The sequence below is a fragment of the Vicugna pacos genome, chromosome 10 (assembly GCF_048564905.1).
Source record: "Vicugna pacos chromosome 10, VicPac4, whole genome shotgun sequence".
In the NCBI taxonomy this organism is placed as follows: domain Eukaryota; kingdom Metazoa; phylum Chordata; class Mammalia; order Artiodactyla; family Camelidae; genus Vicugna; species Vicugna pacos.
Genome location: NC_132996.1, coordinates 60693378 through 60711735, shown reverse-complemented (window position 1 = coordinate 60711735; position 18358 = coordinate 60693378). Strand labels below are relative to the sequence as shown.

At 38.2% G+C, this 18358-nt stretch overlaps 1 protein-coding gene and 1 long non-coding RNA gene across 5 annotated transcripts in view; both read right to left on the bottom strand.

Moving 5' to 3' along the window:
* The window catches only part of CSTPP1 (centriolar satellite-associated tubulin polyglutamylase complex regulator 1), a 170260-nt gene that overhangs the window by 109093 nt on the left and 42809 nt on the right, over nucleotides 1-18358 (bottom strand). The gene's annotated exons all lie outside the window — the stretch shown is intronic.
* LOC140698781 (uncharacterized) lies at nucleotides 6113-12822 on the bottom strand. The gene is made up of 3 exons (XR_012076729.1): nucleotides 12665-12822; nucleotides 6829-6967; nucleotides 6113-6436 (listed from the first exon to the last, which is right to left on the bottom strand). It is a non-coding gene; the product is annotated as an uncharacterized lncRNA (long non-coding RNA).

The window sequence follows — 18358 nt, the reverse complement described above, 5'->3', positions numbered from 1 at the left end:
ACAATAAAAAAAATTAAGTAATGAAGATACTGGTTAAGATAACAGTAGTAAGCTAACACAAATACCCAGTATGTATATTTATAGAATTGCCTGATGGAATCAGAAATGGAAAGCTGTAACCAAAACATTTTTTAGAGTGGTTCTGAAGTAAGAATGACTACAGCTTTGCTACTGGGAGTGTGAATAGCATCGTTATCACTTGGAAGCTGATTAGAAATCGGAATCTCAGGCCCCACCCCAGACCTACAAATCCGATTCTGCATTTTAACAGGATTCCCATGTGATTGATACTCACCTTAAAGTTTGAGAAGCACTAGCCTGGGGCAAATCTTACCACTTTTTTAGCTGTGTGACTTTGGATCTGGTACCAAACCACTTTGTGCCTCAACTATTTTTTATCTGTAAAACGGTGATAACAGGAATGCTTACTTTATAAGGTTGCCAAAGATTAAATGTGATAATAATGCCAATTGTATAACGCTTGGCACATTCAGGGACTATTAGCTATTATCATTACTTTGCAGTGCAGAAAATCTGTGAAAAGTTGATTTCAGGGACTTTTCTAAAAAATAGTAAATTTAGGAAGTCAGTATTTTCCAGAGGATATGAATGGTGTCTGGCTTTAAAGAGATAATTATGAAAAAGGATATGTGGGGGATAATAGTTTGGGCAACGTATGAAGGAATGAAAATGACTTTCTTAGAAAAACCCATTATAGTAGAGGTGATATAGTGTCAAACTTATGCACAATGGGGCAAATTTTTTTCTTGTTAAAGTATGAGTGGACCAGACAAACATTATTTACAAAATATAAATGGAAGGGAAGCAGCTTTTAATGACAATGTCATATTTAAAAAATATTTTAGGGGCTAAAATATTTCACATGTCTGAAATCCCCCAGTGGGATATAGTCTTTCAGCTGAAGTATCACAAATATATTTGACTTATGTGATAAAGGACCAATATTTCACTAAGGAGCAGGCTGGAAGAGAGTGAACTATTAACAAGGGGGAGGCAAAAAGGACAGCTAAAGAGGCGCCCGTGAACTGCTGGCACCTGGGCCACAATTCTCAGAAGATGTCGTTGAGTTCCTAACCTAATTTCTCTGGCTGGAGATCTTTCTTTGTCCCAGAAAAGACTTTTGGAGACAGAGCGGATTAAAAAAAATAATATTGTTAAGAAGTGAGGTTGCTGGGCTTGCACTTTACTAGCCGGAATCCCTTTATCTTTCCTGAGAGCCCCCCAGGTCTCTTTTATTCTAGGTCAGTAATTTAACACTCTCAGCTCTCAATTCAAAGCCAGTAATGACCTTGCTGTGCTGAATTATTAGCCTAGGATATAGAAAGAGAGAGAGAGAAGGAAGGGGGAAAAAAACCCCTAAAAACAACAGAGGCCTTTTGATCAGAGCACCAAACTGCAGTTCGCTGTAACTCAAGCTGCCCATTCTTATATGGCAGGAATTAAGGACTCCCCCTGCCAGGCAGGACCCTATTAAAAGACAATAGCTGTTTGAAAAGGGTAAGCAAGTTGATATGGATATAATAGGCCACATATGGGGGCCCCTTTCTACTCTGAAATAAAGCTCCTTCTTAAGAGTTGTGAGCTGGGAAATCCAGTATTCAGTAAGGCAGGAGGAGGAGATATAATAGAAGAGAGTGGGTAGCCATGCAGAAATGCTTGAAGGTGCTTCAGGAAAAGGGGAGGAGGGCTTTGGGGAGCCTGCAGAGATGAGCATCAATCACTAAGCATAGAAGCTCTCAGAATGGCCAGGTGTTCTTAGGTCCCCAAGAGGTTTTTAGGACCAGTGACGACAAAGACTAGGCTAGAACTAATAGAGTGGTTAGTTTCTCTAATGGGTTAACAACAACAACAAAAAACAAGTAGCAAAGTAGTAAGCTCTTGCCAGGAATGATGCAGCTGGCAAAAAGTATCTTTTCTGCCTTGTTTTAGACAATCTAACATGTCAACATCCTAAACTCCTGATGAGTACCATCTAGTGCCACTAAATGTTCTTGTTATCTCTAGGATGAAATTAAAAAAAAAAAAAAGCCCTGTGAAACAGAGACAGTAAACTCCAAAGAAATTGCTTCTTGCCTCCCAACTACACACTTCCTCTGATGCAGAGAGGTAACCACAGGACATGGGACTGCTCACTCTATTAGCTAACCCATACTTCCTTATCTATCACTAAACACTCTGCCCATTAATGGATGATGCTTTTGGAGGGTCTTAAATCCACAGCAGAATTTTCCAACCACTGTTTTAGCTATCTCTAGGATCTTGTTAGTATGTTACAAAACAAGGAAGGATTTAAGAGTGTTTCAAGCTTTCTAAACACATTAATCTAGTTGTTATGACTAAATTCTGAATTCCCAAATTCCAAAGCAAAAATATCAGAAAGAAAAAGGAATTTTTCTTTCCTCCTCAACCCTTTGCTAATTGCCAAGTGAACAGCTCTCCAATTCCCACCCGCTGCAATTAATGGGCTAGCTTGATGGAATGCACAACTAAAGAAAAAAACGCAAGGGATCTCTAACACTTGCTTGTTCCACTGAGTAGCCAACAGGGCACAAAACTGATCTTTAGCCAATTAAACGGTTTTGCTGATTAAAGAGAAGATTTGGATTCCTAGGAAAAAAATTTTTGCCTCACCATTAGGCTTAAGACTCCAAAACAAACAGATTATTTTTACAAAAAGTTATTTGAGATAATTGTTTCCATAAAATACTGCAATTCTAAACTACTCTTCAGTATGTAGACGGTTTCATTTCAGATGGGGTCATCATGTAGGAAGGGAGGGACGAGCAGTGGAGAGCAATGAAACGAGCCATGGAGAACATCAAACACCATGCTCATTCTCTAATTCATGCCTTAGCATATGGTGACCATATTTTCAGAAGTTCAAGTTGGGACACTTGGTCTAAAAAAGTTTTTGTTTGGTGTGTGGGCCACTTCCAGGTGTAAGAAACAGCCTAAAGATTTTATACATATAAGTGAAAAATGATGGAGTATGTTTAAATGCCATGTTAACTGATGAATATTAAATGTCATATAATTTGATAAACCTTAAAAGATATACAGTCTATATAATCTGGAGGAGGTACTGGGGATTGAACTCAGGACCTCATGCATGCTAAGCATGTGCTCTACCACTTGAGCTATCCCCTCTCCCTCAGCCTATGTAATCTGAAAAATAAAATTCATTATACAGAACAGTATGTGTGATACGGTACCATTTATATAAAACTACATACTTATGGGTCTATATGCAAGTAGACAAGATGTTTGAAAATGATGAAAAGAGAAAATGAAGGCACAAATAAAAATTGAAGAAAATGTCTCAGAACTGATAAAAACATGAATTCCTAGATTGAAAGGATCCTTAAAAGCCCAGCACAATGAATGAGTATAGATGCACACCAAGACACATCACTGTGAAAAATTAGACGCCACGTTTTACTGGGGTGTGTGGCAAAATCACTTGGTAGAAGAGCATGTAGGACAGGAGATGCTGGTGCAGCTATCTTTGGAAAATATAACCTGCCATGGTTGCCCTCTGGCCACAACAATTTACATTCCTCCCAAACGCAAAATACACCCTGCTCCCCTAGACTCTCAGAGCCCAATTCCATTTCAGCATCAGCCCAGCTCCCGGATCTTGTCATTTACACCTAGGATGTACAGTGGTGATACAGGCCTAGGATAATCACAATAGACTTTCATTCAAAAAAAGGGAGGATGGGTCTCTTCAGCAAATGGTGTTGGGAAAACTGGACAGCAGCATGTAAAACAATGAAGCTAGAACACACCCTTACACCATATACAAAAATCAACTCAAAATGGATTAAAGACTTGAACATAAGACAAGATACAATAAACCTCCTAGAGGAAAACATAGGCAAAACATTATCTGACATACATTTCAAAAATTTTCTCCTAGAAGAAATAAAAGCAAGAATAAACAAATGGGACCTAATGAAACTTACAAGCTTCTGCAGAGCAAAGGAAACCAGAAATAAAACAAGAAGAAAATCTACGGAATGGGAGAAAATTTTTGCAATGGGAGAAACCGACAAAGGCTTGATCTCCAAAATATATAAGCAGCTCGTATGACTCAACAAGAAAAAAATAAACAACCCAACCCAAAAATGGGCAGAAGACCTAAACAAGCAATTCTCCAAGGAAGACATACAAATGATCAAAAAAGCACATGAAAAAATGCTCAATATCACTAATTATCAGAGAAATGCAAATCAAAACTACAATGAGGTATCACCTCACACCAGTCAGAATGGCCGTCATTCAAAAATCCAAAAATGACAAATGCTGGAGAGGCTGTGGAGAAAGGGGAACCCTCCTACACTGCTGGTGGGAATGCAGTTTGGTGCAGCCACTATGGAAAACAGTATGGAGATTCCTCAAAAGACTAGGAATAGACTTACCATATGACCCAGGAATCCCACTCCTGGGCTTGTATCCAGAAGGAAATCTACTTCAGGATGACACCTGCACTCCAATGTTCATAGCAGCACTATTTACAATAGCCAAAACATGGAAACAGCCTAAATGTCCATCAACAGGTGAGTGGATAAAGAGGTGGTATATTTATACAATGGAATACTACTCAGCCATAAAAACCAACAACATAACACCATTTGCAGCAACATGGATGCTCCTAGAGAATGTCATTCTAAATGAAGTAAGCCAGAAAGAGAAAGAAAAATACCATATGAGATCGCTCATATGTGGAATCTAAAGACTCATGGACAGAGAATACAGACTTGTGGTTACCAGGGGGGTAGAGGGTGGGAAGGCCTAGACTGGGATTTCAAAATTGTAGAATAGATAAACAAGATTACACTGTATAGCACAGGGAAATATACACAAAATGTTATGATAAATCACAGAGAAAAAAATGTGACAATGAGTGTGTATATGTCCATGAATGACTGAAAAATTGTGCTGAACACTGGAATTTGACACAACATTGTAAAATGATTATAAATCAATAAAAAATGTAAAAAAAAAAAAAAGAGAGGATGGGAAGCAGTATAGTGATCATTGGTCCATTACAATTCTGAAATCCACCCAGGCACATGTCTTACTTCCCTGATTTGGGCCCAAAACTCTCCCTGACAATGATTTTCTATGACCTTTGACTCTGTACTCTGGGCTTTTGGTTCCATCTTCTGAATCATGATTTCATGTCCATAAAAACATAGCCTTCGTTTGTAGCTGAGGAGCTTTCTCTGCTTGCTTCCTACCCATGAAGTCTAGGGGTCCAAAAGTCACTTTTTATTTTGTATTATCTCTATATTCTTTAGTTCAAATGGATGGTACTTTCATCAATACAATTCTCTTAAAACATGTTTTTTTTTTTTAATGAACTTTATTGGGGTTTACTTCACTAGACAAAAGCTATACCCTCAAGTCTCCCTGAGACAGGCCCTTCTCCATCTGAGTTCTCTTATGAGGCTGTAATGAGATAATACCCTTAAGATCTGTAGGTCTTTTGTTTGAGAGAGTCTGAGAGGCTCCACTTCGAAATCTTTCTGAGGTTTTAACAAACGGTTCATCTTTACTCTCAGACCACATTTTTCTGACAGCACTCTGGATTTGATCTTTGCCCTGAGGCACTTTCTTACTTTGAGTACTTTTTTGCTGGTTGGAAAGACAGTGCCAAGCTCTGTATATTTCCTCTAAATTCGTCTCTCATCTCCCTCATGTTTTACTGTAGGCAGCTAGAAAAAGACAGGCAGCCTGGAAATCTCCATAGCTAGACCATTGAGCTCACCAGGTGTATTTCCTATTTTTTCACATTACCAAAGGTGACAGTATTGCCAAACTTTGTCATTGTATAACAGGGACCGGTTACCTCCGGCTTCCAATAACATTTCCCTCACTCTCTTTTAAGCCTTCATTGATAGCGGGAGTCCAATGGGCCTGAAGGAGACTAACAGTCTCCTCAAAGTCCTTCTTCCTTCTCATTTCTGCCTGCTGCCTGGTCTCAAAGCCAATGACGCCTCTTTACATCTTTATTACTGCAGCACCGCACTCCCAGGAAAATGTTTTGTTCCAGCCATCTATTGCTGCTTAATGAACCACACCAAACTTAGCGGCATAAAAACCAACAATTTTATTATGCTCGTGGATTCAGTGGGTTTAGGAATTATACGGAGGGCAGCAGAGAGGCCCGGTCTCTACTCCATGATGTCTGGACCTGACTTAGAAGGCTTGAGTGGCTGGGTGGGGATGGAATCATCTGGAGGCTTCTCCACTCACATGTTGGGCACCTAGACTAGGATGACTTGAAGGCCAGGCTTGTGCGTGGGCTTCTGACAGCACGGCACCTGGTTCGTAAGAGGAGTCCTGAGAGGGAATGTCTGAAAAGTGCGTTGCCAGAGACAGACTCTACGTGGCCTCTTGTGACCTAGCCCTGGGAAGTCAAAAAATGTTACTTCTATCATTTTCATATTCAAAGGGAGGGGTCATAGACCCCACATCTCCAAAATAGGAATGTCAAAGAATGTCAAAGAATGTGGGGTCCTTTTTTAAAATCACTACACCAAAACCAAGGAAGAAAGAAGACAGGGGATCCCAAGGGTAATGGGGAAAGTCCAGAGATCACAGCTGTATAGCAGACACAGAGATAAAATAATAAAGCTAAAGCATTCAGAAGATTCTGCAGAAGACTCCTAATATATATGCTTCTACCAGAGTCAGTCCTGGCAGTTAACAGATAATGCATTTTAAAAGGATAGCCAAGGAAAGCTTTTTAAAAAAGAGTATTTACAAAGGTGCAGACAGGGTTAAGGGAAAGTGGATTACCTTAGGGCTAGCAACAGTTAGGACCTGTTTCTACTCCTAGGCCTGAAGACACAGGCGGAGGGAATGGTTTCTTGAATCCAGAAAGAGTAGGGACCATCCAACTTGAGCTGTGGCCTTCAGTAGAGGAACCCACAGCAAACTGGTAGAGAGAGAAACAAGTGAATACATACATGCAATCTCTCCTCCTGCCCTTCAGTCCCCCGTCAACACTCCCCATGGGCTTTAACTCAAATGGAAGCCACAGGGCAGGAAAGTCTATGGACTAAAGTCCATACAGACTTACCTTCTAAGATAGAGAAATGTGGAGAGTGGGTATAGAGGGGCAAATGAAAAATAAATAGCACAGTACTAAAGGGAAATTTATTCAGTTGGGTAGAATTTAGTTCAACTAATGATAAGTTTATAGGAAACTCACCAAACAAGAGGAAAAAAGGGGCAATTCCAGGGGTGAGAAGGTTGTACAACATAGTCCAGGTGTCAACAGTGCTCTAGAGTTATAAAATATAAACCTGGATATTTATATAACAACAATCTTGATATATGTACTGGCAGGTTAGGGGGTGGGTAAGTTAAGATACATATGTGTGGTAAAGTGTGTTAAAGGGAATTAGATTTACATCTTACACAGCAGTAAGATCGATAATGCCTGATTTTGAAAATATCAAGAAGCAGCAACATAAGCAAGTAATTTAGAGATCTAGAGACAAATGCTAAGCAAATCACTCTGAGTTGAACGTGATTATTTCTAAGGAATGAGAAACTAAATTGAGACTTTTGAGGGATTTTTTTTTTCTTACAATTCTTGTAGAACTATTTTACTCTTTAAACTGTATGCATGTATAACTTTGCTTTAAAATAAATAAATAAATCAGGGAAAGAAAACTCAGCTTAGAGGGCTACCTGTTCTATGATACCTTCCCTGATACTTCAGGCTTAATTAAGATATCTTTCCTCTGGACCTTCTTATTCTTACCATCTTGAACCTCTAGTTAGCTCAAATCACAAGTAAATTAATCATGGGCCTATGTGACTGTGAGTACCCTCAAGGTAGGGACCATGCCTTATTAATCACTATTTCCCCAGCACCTGCCAGAAACTCAGGCACATAAAGGGTATGTAAGAAATATTTCCTGAATTGAATGATCTCAGGCAATGACACCAATATCCTACCAGTCACATTGGATAGAAAAATTCCATGAACAAAGTATCTTTCTAACACCTCACTTAACTCTCTTCCTGAGCTCCATTACTTCACAACATGCTGGATATTTGTGTCCCCCTCAAAATATGTATGTTGAAACCTAATCCCCTATGTGACAATATTTGGAGATGGAGCCTTCAGGAGGTAGGTCATGAGGGAGGAGTCCTCCTGAATGGGATTGGTGCCCGTATAAAAGAGGGCCAGAGGAGGTCCCGTGCCCCTTCTGCCATGGTAGTATACAGCGAAAAGACAGCTGTCTATGAACTAGGAAGCAGGGCTCAACAGACATGGAATCTGCCAGCCTTGATCTTGCACATCAAGCCTCCAAAACTGTGAGAAATAGATTTCTGTTGTTTATAAGCCACATAGTCTATGATAGTTTGTTTAGCAGCTTGAATAGACTAAAGCACTGACCATAGACACTTTGTCATTGTCTGAATACACCAAACCTCTGCGCCCTTGCTCATGCTGATCCCTTGGATGGAGATGCCCTCCCTGCTCAGTTCCCAGTCTCCATTATTCATCTTCTAAGGACCATTTGAAGCTTTTCTCAAAATTCATAGTCAGAATAAACCTCTTTTTCCACTTATCCCAAAACACGCTGCCTGAAATTCTACTTGGCACTTACTTAATAGCATCTTAATAATTATGCCTACATCTGATTTTCTTCTTGAGTTCATACGTTCCTTGAGTTCAGTTGGCTTATTCATCTTATATCCTTCACCAGCATGGTGTCTAGCATATAGAAGGCAGACAAACATTGTAGAGTAACAGTGTTTTTCTGATATGTAAACTGCCATTACTTCTTCCTCCCATAAGAATGACAGTGAATTCCTTGAGGGTCATGTATGGCATAGTGATTGGCATTTAGTAAGACAATAAATAGTTACAACTTTATAATTTTAAAAGTTAAAAGAAGACCAGGTAGTGAATTTATTTCTCAGCCTTTATAAGGCACTGTCTTTTACTGTGCCTTTCTTCTTATCTCAACATAATTGAGCCTTCCACAAACTGGCCCTGTCCTAATTATTTATTTCCTGTTTGTTGCTTTTCAACATGTACTAGTCCTCCACAAGTCAAGTTAGACTCCTTTATGACCCCTTATAGTGTATGATATTTTCTACTCCTGCAAATATAATTACATTCCACTAGAATAAAACGTCCAAATACTTCCTCTTATAATAACGGTAGACCAAGTAATTTAGACCAATGCTCCTGGCTGAGAAAAACCAGATGAACTATTACAAGCATCTGTTGGAAGTCATCAGAGAGCCAGGAAGTCAAATGGAGAATGAGAAGGCCAGATTATAAAAGGAGAATAAAATCCAAAGAGGTGAGTCCAGCGTTTGGTGCCACTTTTCCCCAAGGGCAGGAATTCCAAACAGAAAGGTCCATGGATTGAATTCAAGGGATCCACAAACTTGGACAGAAAAAAAAAACTACATCTTTATTTTTGCTAACTTTTAACTGGAATTTACTATTTCCTTCAATTATGAATGTAAACATAGTACAATTAGTAGTACCTGTGTTTTTTTTTCAACAATAGAAATCTCAGGTATTTTCATATCACATTAAAGTTGTTCCAGATATCCCACAATTCCACTTATCATCACTTCAAAATAAGGTATTATTATACCCACTAGTAGTTCCAGGGGCTTCTGCCAGTCATGAAAGAGGCAGCTGACAGACTGAGCAGGTAATAGTTTTGAATTAATGTTAAGTCCTTGGGTTTTCAAATGATTTTCTTAAGACTTGGCAGTCAAAACACTGGAATTCAGGACCCACCCAGGTTGGGGAGAGGGACTCTGGTAAATCCAGAAGTATTTGGACGTTTTATTCTAGTGGAATGTAATTATATTAGCAGGAGTAGGCTCTGGTGGGCACCATAAAAAGCTATATATAGAAACAGATCAGCCCTCTCTGATACTTTAGCCCAGCTTCAAATGATTTCAAGCCCTGACTGGATTGAGGTAATCCAGGATTGCTAGTGCTCAGGCCATCTGCCAGAAGCAAATGTAAATCCTCTCTGAAGAAAGATAACATCATTCCAGGCCTCAGATTATTTCTATAGTTTTTCATATACAATATACAACACTCAACTAAAAGAAAAAAGTATACAAGAAGATAAGACAATGGAGTGAAAAACCAAGAGATAGAACTGATAGTAAACACAGACCTACAGGGAATCCAAATAATGACTGAAGGACTCTTTAATAACCATGATTTACTTTGGTCAAGCAAATGAAAGATAAGATCTAGTAAAGAAACCATTAAAAGAGAACTGAATGGCAATTCTTGAACTAAAAAAATATAATAGGAAAAGGCTACATATTGTATTATTCCAACTGTATGACATTCTAGAAAAGGAAAAACTATGAAGACATGAAAAAGATCAATAGTTGCTGGGGGTTGGGGTGGGAAAGAGGGATAAACAGGTAGAGGAGAGGATTTTTACAGCAGTGAAAATATTCTGTATAATAGTATAATGATGGATATGTCATTATACATCTGTCCAACTCCATAAGATGCACAACACCAAGAGTGAACCCTAAGGTAAACTATGGACTTTGTGTGATAATGATTTGACAAAGTAGGTTCATCAATTGTAACAAATGTGCCACCCTGGTAGGGGATGTTGATAATGAGGGAAGCTATGCATTTTGAGGAGCAAATGGTATATGGAAAATCTCTACCTTCTACTCAATTTTGCTGTGAACCTAAAACTGCTCTAAAAATAAAGTCTTTAAAAAACAAACAAACAAAAAACATACTTGAACTGTATAAGGTTTTCACAATAAACAACAGGAATAAACATTAGAAAGTAAGCAAATTAAAATCCTCTTCACTGCTGAGAATAAAAATAAGAAAGAATGAATATGCACCATGCAAGGGGCAGGGGGCAAGAATAAGAAAAGTATGAGAAATACTAATAATGAATCCTAAGGTTTCTTCAAACTAACCTTCAACCATTCAGTTTCCCCACTTTGCAATTACTTTTTTCATTCTCTTGTATTTAAAACAGACTGATTAAAAGTACCATAGTAAGACTGAAAAAAAAAAGGAATTATAAACTCAGTAGATGGGTTTAACAGCAGATTAGACATAAATGAAAAGAGAATTGATGAATGGAAAATAGGTCAGGAAAATATTAAGAATTAAGCATAAAAGACAAAATGATGAAAAATGCATAAAAGTGCGTAAGACAGGATACCATGAAAAGGTCTAATGTTTGTGTAACTGGAATCCCAGAAGGACTGTAGATAGTAGAACAGAAGTAAATTTGGAAAGCTAAACACTGAGAACTTTCCAAAACTGATTAAAGACATCAGGTTACATGCTTGAGAAGCACTAAGAACCACAATTAATTTATAAATATAAAGAAAAGCAAACCTAAGCACATTATAGAAAAACTACCAAAAAAAAGAGACTAAATATCCAAAAAGTTGCCAGAGATTATTATAAAAGGACAGATTATTTTCAAAGATGTAAGAATAAGACTGACAGCTGACTTCTCAACAGAAATAGTGTAAACCAGAAGACAGTGGAATGGTATATACAAAATGCTAAAGGAAAATAACTGCCAGCCTAGAATTTATACAAGAAAAAACTGCCCTTCAAAAATAAAGGTAAAAACTTAAATAAGGTCTATAGATAGTTAACAGCTTTCAATTAATAAGTCCCTGATTTTCATAATTATACTAAGGTTATAGAAGATGTTAACATTAATGACAGCTGGGTGAAAGGGATATAGGAACCTACATCATTTTTTGCAAATTTTTTGTAAGTCTAAAAAAATTAAAAGAGGAAAAAAATGAAATAAAGCTAGTTTCAGTATAAAAGCCAATTTCAGAATGGAAGCTCCATGAAGGTTGGGATTTCTTGTGTTCTGTTCACTTCTGTAACCCCTAGCATCCAGAATACTAACAAAAAGGCACTCAGTAAATATTTGTTGAATGAATGAACAACAGTAGCAGTAGCTATCATTCATTCAACACTCAGCATATCTTAGGTAGAATGCCAAGCACTTTACATTCATTATCTCATTTAATCCTTCTAACAATCATGCAACATGAAATTTTACATTTTTACATGAGTCTCCCTATTTGATAGATGAGGTTAAGCAACCTGCCCAAAATAACAAACTAGTTAAGTTGCAGGCTCTCAGACATACATCTGATTACAAAGTCTGTGTTTTTACCACTATGTGGCTTTCATATTACTTAAAAAAACTTCTTTCTTTTTGCTTATCCAAATTCTACTCATCTTTCCAGGTTATGTTAGTCAGCATTATCCCAAGAAACAGAACCAACAGAGATACAGAGAGGAAATTTATTTTATGTATTATGGAATTGGCTTCTGTGATTATGGAGGCCAAGAAGTCCCATGATCTGCCATCTGCAAACTGGAGAACCAGGAAAGTCAGGTGGTGTAATTCAACCAAGTCTGAAGGCCTAAGAGTTAGGGAAGCCAATGGTGTAAGTCCCAGTTCATGTTCAAAGGCCTAAGAATCTAGGGGACCAATGCTTCAGTTCTAGTTCAAGTTTGGAGGCTTGAGAACCAGAAATGTCAATATCTAAGGGCAGAAAAAAATGGACACTCAGCTCAAGCAAAAAGAGTCCATTTAACTTTCTTTACCTTTTTGTTCCAAACAGGTCCTCAATGAATTAGATGATGTCAACAAGCACTGGTGAGGGCAATTTTCTTTATTCAGTTTACTGATTCAAATGCTAATCTCTTCTGAAAACCCCTTCATAAACACATCCAGAAATAATATTTTCCCAGCTATTAGAGCACCCCTTAGCCTGGTCCAGTTGCCATAGAAAATTAACCATCACACAGGTCAAGACAAACTTCTCTATGATGTAACTACTCTGGTACCCATTATGTCACCTTACTCTCAGATCTCAGAGCACAGTTTAAAGCCATTGTATAAGGTCTTGAATTGTTCTCTAATTGCTAATTAATAAGCATTACCTCCTCAACCAGAGTGCATCCCCTTATAGGTATGTGACCATATCTTGTATTCCTAATGATACAGGCCACGTTTGAAGCTCTATAACAACACTTGATTTTTTGGTAAAAGCATGAAGAAAAACATTTAGTTGGAAAAACCATGAAAAGAACAGTGTTTGGGGATGCTTTAGAGATCAGGCCTGTATGGTTTAAGATTCCAAACAACAAACTGACTCAGAAAAACACTACCTTAAAAAGGTGGTTTTTACATCAAATTTTCTATATATCTTTTTTCCTGACAGCAAGTTAGTGGATGTTCAGGGCCATTTGGATGTAGCAGCACAGTTCTCCTGGTTAAACCCCCTTGAAAGGGCACATATATTGCATAGAAGGTGAAGTCTGAGAGTGTGCAGATGAACAATTATCCCCACATATGCAAACTGCAGCTTGTGTGGTGTAAATATACTCTCCCTGCCTGGAACTGCCTGCGTAACATTCTCTCTTTGGGCTCTGTGGTTTCTCAATACATTCCAACTGTTTGGAGGCTGGAGTTTGGCTCACTAAGCACAGATAAACAGCTTCCTGGAGCAGGCTGCCAGTGTGACGAGCAATGACCTCAGCAGAGAATGTCTGCTTTTCATTATCCTGAGCACATCACTGTATTGCTAGAGCTAAGAGTAGGAACAACACAAGTGGAATAGACTTGACTGGGTCAGGTCTCCCATTACACCTTGAATTTTTAAAATCTTGGCAGCCAGAGGAAAAAGGGTATAGACAGGAAGTGAGGAAATGGCTTATATGTGAAGGGAAAAATAGACAGAAATCTTTCTTAGGCTGTCCTCTGAATGAACTAAATAATGAGTGAACTGGTGACACTAAATGGCTAATAGTCATGCAGAAAATCATCAAATGTCTTTAACCTCCAAAAAATGCAGGGTAAGCAAAAAGTGCTACAGAAAACGAGAGACTAAAAAGTAATCAAGATCTCAACTCTGATTCCATTTAAAGAGAAAGACGAGGAAGACTGTCACTTTTCAAAAGAGTCATGAAGTAGGAGGGAAGCAAAAACCCCAGAAGACTGGAGCTAAAGAGGAATGAGACATAATGAAAATGAATTATACATCACCAGACATTTCACACCTGCCATTTCACTAGATTTGCATAACACCCCTATGAGATAGGTCTTATCATCCCTAATGATGGTTTTTACTTGGAATATATAACACAAGGACCTTAATAAAGACATTTGTTATTGACCTTATTTAATGACAAAAGGATAAATTCAGGCTGCCTCTACGGCCACCCTGGAAATGGCATTACCTACAGTTGCAGTCCCAGAACCCAGAAGTCCTGGAATGATGAGCCCTAAAATAAATTTACATTCTCATGACATTTTCTGATAAGACAGTTTCCACTGTCCTGGTCAGAACTGCATCTGATAGCTGAAGAAAGAAATCACAGTTACGGCTTCAGACAGGAAATTGGCCCTGACCCCTCTTGAGGGATCCTGAGAAACAATTTGTTTTGCGTGGAAGTCACTGACTGCAAAGATGCACCTGCCATGGGGCTGGAAGCTAAGGACAGACAAACATCTTAGCAAATCATAATAACAGAGAGAAGCTTCATTTGACTTTTATTTCACTTTCCTCAGGGAAGAAGGACCTTTGTGAGGCTGCCAAAAATCTAACTGTCCATCCTCTTTCCCCTCTGTCCCCTCCACCCCAATCCCAGTTCATTAAGGATCTTCTGGTTAAAGGTGCCAGATTGTGTCATTCTTTCCTGCTCTTGTGCCAGGCCTGTGCCACCCGCACTGCAGATCTTCTAGCGCTCTGAGCAAACTGTAGAAGAAATTAAAAGCACGGATGAGTTTAAATCGTTTGACTGTTGATGAAGTAAAGTTTCTTAACTTCTGATGAGCTATTTTACATGGCTAAGAGCACTATTGATATGTTACCTCAGATTTGTGTGTGTCGACCTGATTTCCAGAGTACTCAGGGAATTATCAAAGAAGTGGTATGAGAAGGAATATCAGGGCTTGGATTGGACCAAGTGAAGATTATATAATTTATAGATTAAAATAAATCAAGTAATTTCTCTAAGGGGAAATATTTTAGGGTGGAGAATTATACCTAAAATTTATATTAGCTAGCTGTAAAGGTAGCTCCCATGAAAACAGAAGTAATATCACTGGGTCTTGAGCATACTTCAGCCAAGGATGGAGTTCCTTCATTTCCTCTTATTGGATGGTTTCACAACAGCTAAATTTCCCTTAACTTGTAGCAGGGAGGGGGTCAGGTTAGTCTTCCCTGACAATGAGAATCTGGGCCCAATTATTACTTCCATAACCTTTGACTCCAACTTCTAAATGAGTCAGGGGATCAGTGGGCTGTGAAATGGGTCCTTAGTTACCAGGTCAAGTGCTGCTGGATGGTTTCCTGTAATCAAAACATGAAGGGACTGAAGAAGAGGGATGGATTCTAAGCATATAAGTACTTCTTATATTCTCAATGAACCTGGATTTTTAAGTTTCAAAATAGATTTTGGTGACTCTAAACTCACCACTGTGTCTCCCTGGTGTCCTTTTGCTATAAGATATCTCTGGTAATACAGAAAAGAAACAGAATCTCCCACAGACTTCACAAATGATGGATGGCTTAACAGAAGTGCTGGGGCCAGTAACAGTGAGGATGGGACTGCTTCAGCCATGGCAAAATCTATTCCTAGCAATTATCTGAGTCTGAGAATCCAGATGCTGACAGTGAAAAATGGATAATTTTCTGTTACAGTGTGTCAACTTGAGCTCAGAGCTGAACTATGGAAAAAAGATGGGGGTGGGGGCAGGCCAGGAGAAGCATTACCCCTTTTGAAGAAGCCTATAATAGGATTAGTCACCATTACGTCATCACACCATATTGTGGCTCAATTTAACAACAGTAAGTTGGGAAAACATGGAGCAGAAATTGCCCAGAGAAGTCTCAAGTCCATCCCTCATTCAAAGCTATGAGCCTAGAAATCAGTGGAGTCCTGGTTTCTCCTGAGGTGTTTCTTGTTGCTCCATATCTGCTCCTCTGTTACCATGGGCACAAGAAGAACCCAAAACAACATTACTTAAATGCTGGGTGGTAGATAATCCTAAAAAATCTGCCAACTTTAGAACTGAAAGTTTACGCCCTGGTTGTCCTAGATTACTGAAGACAGAAGTGGGTCATCTGTCATAGGGCTTAGAGCACCTGTTTAAAAAATAAGAACTAATACATATTTTATAATCATGGATTATTTTCATTAGAGTTACATTTTAAGTGATTTAAGAATCTGCACTATTGGAATCTCCTTTTTCCTCCAAGAGTGAATTAATAACATTCATATTTAATGAACTTATTCTAATTAAAACAGTACAAAAGGAATTTGATGCTACTTTTTACTATTAGAGTATATTAAAAAGTATGCAAATTCTCAACTGAATTCTGATAATTAATATGTATCAGAATGGTACTATTAATGTTCTTTTTCTAAAAACTGATAAATACTTCCATCTCCGTATTTATACTCTATTACATGACATAAATAATCTTTATGACTAAGTATTTTTATTGTTTTCACTTATTACATATAAGCAGTGATAATTTTTATGACTAATTATTTTATTATTTTCACTTATTACATATAAGCAGTGCATGAGGGAGTGGACTGTAAAGTGGCTTTCTATGACCACTTCCTGTTAAGGGTATTTCACTCTGAGTAGCAGCAAATAAAATCAATTAAAAAAATTTTTTTTTGGACACAGAAAGCCTAGGTAATAAACGTGGACAAAGAGAAAGTAAGTCACCTGATCTGAGATAACTTACTGTCTCTCCAATGGGATGAGCCAATCATTCCCTGAGATAAGCCCTCAAATGCCACCTCCTCCAAAGGGCCTTTCTGGACATCCTATATATCACATTACCCTAGTTATTTCCTTGTTGTTTATCTTGTTACAGTTATCAGCTCTGTAAACTTGGGAATGTTCCTTTTGTGTGTCTGAACTTCCTAATGTTTAAAATAAATATTAGTATTAGCAGATAATTCTAATATTCCACCTCATAGTATTTTGAGAATTGAATAATACATGTTACATGCTTAGAACAGTACCCAGCACATAGCAAGTATTTATTAACTATTAGCTATTGTTGTCATCATCAGTTTACTTGTTTATTGACTATCTCCCTCACTAGACTCCTAGGTCCATGTGGGTAATTACCTTATTTGTCTTGTTCACCACTATACCTTCTTCATTGCCAAGTACACGTAGGCACACAGTAGGTGCTCAAAAATAATTACTGAATGAATGAGTTCATGAAGGGATGCTGTCTTATATTCTCATATATCCTTAAAATAAACCTCCATCAATGAAGGCAATCTGTGTATGTACTTGCAGCCAAAACAGTCATCATAAAAATGTCCCTAAGAAGCTAAAATCATCATTTAAAAAAAACAAAAACAAGACACTTGATCATAAAAAAGAGTCCTCCTGGGCCCACCAACCAAGACCACAGAGTATCATTTTTTTCTATATTAGTATGTGGAGGTCAAGCTCCTTGATGCCACAGTGTTGTAACCATCAATTTAGTTTGTGAAGAATGGTTCCCAATTCTGATAGGAATTCTCAGATTTCAGCCTGTTTTTCTCTCGTCATTACTTTCCAATGTCTTAAAAAAAAAACCACATTTCTCATTTTATCTTTTACCACAAGAACCTGGTCACACTCTGCTGTGGTTTCTAAGTTACAGCTACTCTAGCCTTATTTTCTTGGATGTACTTCTTCAGAGGTCCTGACCCAGTGCTGACACTTGGTCTATTCTTAGAGTGGCACCTCTAAATATTAATTCCTTTTACCTTCCCCTGGTTGAAGGACAACATTCAGAGGTAGAGGTTACATACAACATGAAAGAAAATCCTCTGGGATTTAGTATCCTTCTTTCAAGACTGTCCAGAGGAATATGATCTAAAGAGCTCACAGTCTGCAGACACACACTCACACACACACACACACACACACACACACACACACTCACAGTACAGCCTAGCTACTTATGTTTTACAGTTTATCCAGATTTGCTGGAACAACCATGGATTTGCTGGAAAACATCAACAACAAAGGAGTGACAACACAGGTGAGAGGGCAAGCTGACCATAGATGAAAATCAGCCAAAAAGCCTTCCAAAAACAATTTTGCAGAGTACTTTTACATTGTTTAAAGGGAGGTCACCCACCATTAAACGTATAAAAAATCTCAGTATATGAACTTGAAACTGAGAGATGCAAGTGTACAGTTAACACATTTTTGAACAATCATGGTTCCTATTGTTTAGAGACCACTCCAATTGTATCCCCCCTCAA